The sequence below is a fragment of the Sapajus apella genome, unplaced genomic scaffold (assembly GCF_009761245.1).
Source record: "Sapajus apella isolate SASKATOON/1434 unplaced genomic scaffold, GSC_monkey_1.0 scaffold167, whole genome shotgun sequence".
In the NCBI taxonomy this organism is placed as follows: Eukaryota; Metazoa; Chordata; class Mammalia; order Primates; family Cebidae; genus Sapajus; species Sapajus apella.
The window spans coordinates 2078819-2086528 of NW_022437107.1; positions in this window are offsets into that span (position 1 = coordinate 2078819).

The window sequence follows — 7710 nt, forward strand, 5'->3', positions numbered from 1 at the left end:
GCACCCACATTGCATCCTCATTTAAAAGTGACCACAGGCCCAGTGCTGTGTCCAGCACCCACATTCCATCTTCATTTAATACTGACCAAGGCCCAGTGTTGTATTGAGCACCCACATTGCATCTTCATTTAATAGTGACCACATGTCCAGTACTGTGTCCAGCACCCACATTCTATCTTCATTTAATAGTGACCATGGGCCCAATGCTGTGTCCAGAACCCACATTGCGTCTTCATTTAATAGTGACCACAGGCCCAGTGCTTTGTCCAGCACCCACATTGCATCCTCATTTAATAGTGACCACGGGCCCAACACTGTGCCCAGTACCCACACATTTTACCTTCATTTAATAGTGACCATGGGTCCGTACTGTCTCCAGCACGCACATTGCATTCTCATTTGAGAGTGACCACAGGCCCAGCACTGTGCCCAGCACCCACACATTCCATATTCATTTAATAGTGACCACGAGCCCAGTGCTGTGTCCAGCACCTACATTTCATCTTAATACTGATCACGGTCCCAGGGCCATGTTCAGCACCCACACTCCACCTTCATTTAATAGTGACCACAGGCCCAGTGTTGTGTCCAGCACCCACATTCCATCTTCATTTAGTAGTGATTACAGGCCCAGTGCTGTGTCTAGCACCCACATTGCCTCCTCATTTAATAATGACCACAGGCCCAGCACTGTGCCCAGAACCCATATTCCATCCTCATTTAATAGTGTCCACAGGCCCAGCACTCTGCCCAGCACCCACATTGCATCCTCATTTAATAGTGACCACAGACCAAGCACTGTGTCCAGCACCCTCATTGCATCTTCATTTAATAGTGACCACAGGCCCATGCTGTGTCCAGCACCCATAATCGATAGTAATAGTGACCACGGGCCCAGTTCTTTGTCCAGCACCCACATTCCATCTTCATTTAATAGTGATCACAAGCCCAGTGCTGTGTCCAGCACCCACACATTCCATCTTCATTTAAGAGTGACCACAGGCCCAGCACTGCGCCCAGCACCCACATTCCATTTTCATTTAATAGTGACCACAGGCCCCGTGCTGTGTCCAGCACCCACATTCCATCTTAATATTGAACATGGGCCCAGTGGTGTGTCCAGCACCCACACTGCATCCTCATTTAATAGTGACCACAGGCCTCGCACTGTGCTCAGAGCCTGCATATTCTATCTTCATTTAATAGTGACTGTGGGCCCAGCACCTGCACATTCCATCTTCATTTAGCAGATACTGGCAGGTCCCGTTCCTGCTCTGCCTGCAGAGATGGTCCTTTACTTTCCAGGCTCTAGGGGCTACAGAGACAGCAAGAATGGTATGATGCTGTCTCATCCAGAGAGGGGAGCCACTGTGTGTTCTGACGTAGGAGTCCCCTCCCGAGAGAGCTGTGACTGGAGTTCATGTTTCAGGAACAACACCTCAAGTCACGCAGTGCCCAGGGGAAGGATGCACCTGCTGCACAGCCTTGAGTTTGCTGAAAGCAGCCACGGCTGAGAGGGAATTAGTGACACTGGGAAGGAGAGAGGCTGGGGATGGTTGAGGTTCCTTTCTGTAAGTAGCAGTAGCTCAGTCTGCTCCTTGCAGAGAACCTAGAGAGGATAAAAACTGCTCTGTCAAAGTAATAAATCTTCTAAAGCTAATATCTCAAAATACAGCTACTGGCCAGGCGTGGTGGCTCACGCCTGTAATCCCAGAACTTTGGGAGGCTGAGGCTGGTGGATCACCTGAGGTCAAGAGTTTGAGACCAGCCTGGCCAACATGGAGAAACTCCGTCTCTACTAAAAATACGAAATTAGCCAGGCATAGTGGCACATGCCTGTGAGGCCAGCTACTCAGGAGGCTGAAGCAGGATAATCACTTGAACCCAGGACACAGAGGTTGCGGTGAGCAGAGATCTCATGCCATTGCACGCCAGTGTGGGCAACAAGAGTGAAACTCCATCTCAAAAAAAAAAAAAAATACAGCTACTTATTATCTCCCAATACTGCAGGTTGGCAATTTGAGGTAGCTCAGCTACATGGTTCTTTTTGTGCCTCTACTGCTGGGTGGGCAGGGGCTGACTGGTCTCGGGGGCACCTTGCAGTTAGGCCAGCTCCCACATTCTCCCCACTCCTCCAGTTGGCAGCCCAGACTTGCTCCAGAGGCAACCAGGTGGGGTTCAGGAAGAGAGAATGCAGGGCATGGAGGCCTTGCGGCCAGGCACAGGTCTACAGGCAAACCTCACCAGTCCCACTGCATGCTACAGCCAGAGCCAGACACAGTCCAGCCCAGATTCAGAGGGGAAAGACGCTGCTGCAAAGCCACGTTATAAAGGATATGGACACAGGAAGAAGAGGAGGACCGTGGCCACTTGGGCACTCTGCTACCATAGGCCTATGAGGTGACCCAGCCACCTGCCCTCAAGAACCCTCTGGATTTCCTAAGAGAATTTCAGAATTTCAATGTGGAATGAATGCCAAAGAATGTCTTCTGAATTCTTGGACCTTTTCTTCTTCTTTCTTTCTTTCTTTTTTTTTTTTTTTTTTTTTTTTGAGATAATATCTTGCTCTGTTGCCCAGGCTCAAGTGCAGTAGTGGGATCACAGCTTTCTGCAGTCTCAAGCTCCCATGCTCAAGTGATCCTCCTGCCTCAGCCTCCCAAGTAGCTGGGACCACAGGCTCATGTCACAATGCCCAGCTAATTTTTTAAAATTTTTTGTAGAGATGGGGTCTCACTATGTTGCCCAGGCTGGTCTTGAACTCCTGAACTCAAGGGATCCTCCTGCCTCAGCCTCCCAAAGCGCTGGGATTATACATGTGTGAGCCACTGCACCCAGTCATGCTTGAACCATTTAAAACTCTTGAGACTCGGGGGTTCGATGCAAGATGGCTGTTTAGGAACAGCTCAGGATTGCAGCTCCCAGTGAAAGCACAGAGGGTGAGTGGATGCTGCATTTTTATTGCCCACAGACTAGGCAATTCCCAGGCGGAGGAGCTCCACAGGTCGCCAGCGTGGCTGTTTCGGCCAGCGCAGCTGTGCTGGCGGGCGCCGCTGCTTTGCCCCACGCGGCTGTTTTGTCGGCGCCCCGGAGCAGCGGTTGTCCATACAAAATACACTGGTCCGGGTGCCCTTTTGGCTGGCGATTGGAGCCATGGGAAGTCGCCCATTCGTCTGTTTAAAAAGGGGACTGAGCAGGGAACCAGGACGGTAGATTCCAGGGCAAAAGAAGTGCCACAAATCTCAGTGCCACTGTTTAAGCCAGCACAGTGAGTTGTCACATGGGAAAAAACACACACCGCGGCACCTCTTCAACAGGCAACAGGAACACCAACTTTAAAAAAAAAAAAAAGTCTCTGAGGCAGGGAGCCAGGCGATCAGGCTTGGCTGGTCCCACTCCCACAAAAGAACAGCAATCAGAAACTCTCTTGATTGAGAGTTTCACAGCAAGTGCAGCTGAACCCCAGGACGGTCCAGCTCTGTGGGGGAGGGGCGTCCGCCATTACTGAGGCAGCCCGCCACTATGGAGGTAGTGAGCCAATGCTGAGGCAGCCTGCCGTTGCCAAGGCAACCTGCCATTGCTGAGGCAGACCATCATTGCCAAGGCAATCCGCCACAGCAGAGAGACTCCGCATCAACAGAGGCAGGCCACCATTGCCAAGGCAGTTCTAACTACACCTATATAAACAGGACTGCAGGGAAGTTCACTCCGCAGCTGGATGGAGCCCACAGCAGCTCAGCAAAGCCTCTACAGGCAGACAGTAACTAGGCTGCCTCCTTGCTGGGCAGGGCAGCTATGAAGGAAAAAGAAAAAAAAGAGAGAAGGCAACAGCATAACCAAAACTCATAAAGCCCTAAATCCCTGGGACAGAGCACCTGGGAACAAAAAGCAGTTTATGAGTTCTGCTGCAGCAGACCTAAACGTACCTGCCCAGCAGCTCGGAATGAACAACGGAGCTCACAGCTCAGTATTTGAGCTCCTATAAAGAAGAGACCATCTCCTCAAGCAGCTCCCTGACCCCTATATATCCAAAGAGCCACCTCATAAAGGAGAGATAAGATTGACACTTAGTGGGTATCCTTCTGGGACAAAGATAGCAGAAGAAGAAAACTGGTAGCAACCCTTACTGTTCTGCAGCTGCTGCAGGTGATCCCCAGGCAAGCAGGGCCTGGAGTGGACCTCAGCAGACCTACAACAGAGGGGCCAGACTGTCAGAAGGAAAACCAAGAAACAGAAATAACCTCATCATCAACAAACAGAACGCCCACTCAAAGACCCAATCTGAAAGCCAGCAACTACAAAGTCAACAGGTGGATAAATCCATAAAGATGGGAGGAAACCAGTGCAAAAAGGATGAAAACATCCGACACCAGAGCACCTCTCCTCCTACAAGGGATCACAACTCCTCACCAGCAAGGGAACAAGGTTGGAGGGAGAACGAGTGTAATGAAATGACAGAATCAGACTTCAGAAGGTGCGTAGTAAGAAACTTCTGTGAACTAAAAGAACATGTTCTAACTCAATGCAAAGAAACTAAGAACTTTGAAAAAAGGTTTGAAGAAATGCTAACGAGAATGGACAAAATAGAAAGGAACATAAGTGAATTGATGGAGCTGAAAAACGCAACATGAGGACTTCACAAAGCATGCACAAGTATCAACAGCCGAATTGACCAAGCAGAAGAAAGGATATCAGAGGTCGAAGATCAACTCAATGAAATAAAATGGGAAGGCAAGAATGGAGAAAAAGAGTAAAAAGAAATGAACAAAGTCTCCAAGAAATGTGGGACTATGTGAAAAGACCTAATCTACATTTGATAGGTGTACCTGAATGCGACGAAGAGAATGAATCCAAGCTGGAAAATACTCTTCAGGATATTATCCAGGAAAATTTCCCCAACCTAGCAAGGCAGGCCAATATTCAAGTCCAGAAAATACAGAGAACACCACAAAGATATTCGTCAAGAAGAGCAACCCAAAGGCACATAATCGTCAGATTCACCAGGGTTGAAATGAAGGAGAAAATACTAAGGGCAGCCAGAGAGAAAGGTCGGGTTACCCAAAAAGGGAAGCCCATCAGACTCACAGCAGATCTCTCAGCAGAAACCCTACAAGCCAGAAGAGAGTGGGGGCCAATATTCAACATCCTTAAAGAAACGAACTTTCAACCCAGAATCTCCTATCCAGCCAAACTAAGCGTCATAAGTGAAGGAAAAATAAAATCATCTGTGAAAATGCAAGTACTCAGAGATTTCGTCTCCACCAGGCCAGCTTTACAAGAACTCCCGAAAGAGGCTCTACACATATAAAGGAACAACCAGTACCAGCCACTCTAAATACATGCCAAATGGTAAAGAGAATCAACACAATGAAGAATCTGCATCAACTAATGGGCAAAACAGCCAGCTAGCACCAAAATGACAGTATCAAATTCACACATAACAATATTAACCCTAAATGTAAATGGACTAAATGCCCCAATCAAAAGACACAGACTGGCAAATTGGATAAAAAGCCAAAACCCATCAGTGTGCTGTATCCAGGAAACCCATCTCACATGCAAGGATACACAAAGGCTCAAAATAAAGGGATGGAGGAAGATTTACCAAGCAAATGGACAGCAAAAAAAAGCAGGAGTTGCAATTCTCATCTCTGATAAATTAGGCTTTAAAGCAACAAAGATCAAAAGAGACAAAGAAGGACATTACATAATGGTAAAAGGATCAATGCAACAAGAAGAGCTAATGATGCTACATATATACGCACCCAATACAGGAGCACTCAGATACATAAGGCAAGTTCCTAATGACTTACAAAGAGACTTAGACTCCCACACAATAATATTGGGAGACTTAAACACCACATTGTCAATATTAGACTGATCAACCGGACAGAAAATCAACAAGGATATCCAAGATTTGAACTCAGACCTGGACCAAGCAAATCTAATAGACATTTACAGAACTCTCCACCCCAAATCCACAGAATATACATTCTTCTCAGCACCACATCACACGTACTCTAAAATTGACCACATAATTGGGAGTAAATCACTCCTCAGCAAATGCAAAAGAACGGAAATCATAACAAACAGTCTCTCAGACCACAGTGCAATCAAGTTAGAGCTCAGAATTCAAAAACTAACCCAGAACCGCACAGCTTCATGGGAACCGAACAACTTGCTCTTGAATGTTGACTGGATAAACAATGAAATGAACACAGAAATAAAGATGTTCTTCGAAACCAACGAGAATGAAGACACAACATACCAGAATCTCTGGGACACATTTAAAGCGGTCTCTAGAGGAAAATATATAGCAATAAGTGCCCACATGAGAAGCAAGGAGAGATCAAAAATCGACACCCTATCGTCAAAACTGAAGGAGCTAGAGGAGCAAGATCAAAAAAAGTCAAAGTCTAGCAGAAGACAAGAAATAGCTAAGATCAGAGCAGAACTGAAGGAGATAGAGACACAAAAAACCCTTCAAAAAATCAATAAACCCAGGAGCTGGTTTTTTGAAAAGATCAACAAAATAGACAGACCACTAGCCAGATTAATAAAAAAGAAAAGAGAGAATAACCAAATTGATGCAATAAAAAACGATCAAGGGGATATCACCACAGATTCCACAGAAATTCAAACCATCATCAGAGATTATTACAAGCAACTCTATGCACATAAACTAGTAAACCTGGAAGAAATGGATAAATTCCTGGACACTTGCCTCCTGCCAAGCCTAAACCAGGAAGAAGCCAAAACCCTGAACAGACCCATAACAAGGTCTGAAGTTGAGGCAGCAATCAAGAGCCTACCACCCAAAAAAAGCCCAGGTCCAGACGGGTTCACAGCCAAATTCTAGCAGACATACAAAGAGGAGCTGGTACCATTCCTTCTGAAACTATTCCAAACAATACAAAAAGAGGGAATTCTTCCCAAATCATTTTATGAGACCAACATCATCCTGATTCCAAAACCCGGCAGAGACTCAACAAGAAAAGAAAACTTCAGGCCAATATCCATGATGAACATAGATGCAAAAATCTTCAATAAAATACTGACAAGCCAATTGCAACGGCACATCAAAAAGCTTATCCACCATGATCAAGTAGGCTTCATCCCAGAGATGCAAGGCTGGTTCAACATATGCAAGTCTATAAACGTAATTCACCATATAAACAGAACCAAAGACAAAAAACCCATGACTATCTCAATTGATGCAGAGAAGGCCTTTGACAAAATTCAACAGCGCTTTATGCTAAAAACCCTCAATAAGCTAGGTACTGATGGAACATATCTCAAAATAATAAAAGCTATTTACGACAAACCAACAGCCAATATCATACTGAATGGGCAAAAACTGGAAGCATTCCCCTTGAAATGTGGCACTAGACAAGGATGCCCTCTCTCACCACTCCTATTCAATATAGTGCTAGAAGCTCTAGCCAAAGCAATCAGGCAAGAAAAAGAAATAAAGGGCATTCAAATAGGAAAGGAGGAAGTCAAATTGTCTCTATTTGCAGACGACATGATTGTATATCTAGAAGACCCCATCGTCTCAGCCCAAAATCTCCTGAAACTGATAAGCAACTTCAGCAAAGTCTCAGGATACAAAATCAATGTGCAAAACTCACATGCATTCCTATACACCAATAACAGACTTAAAGAGAGCCAAATCAAGAACAAACTTCCATTCACAATTGCCACAAAGAGAAT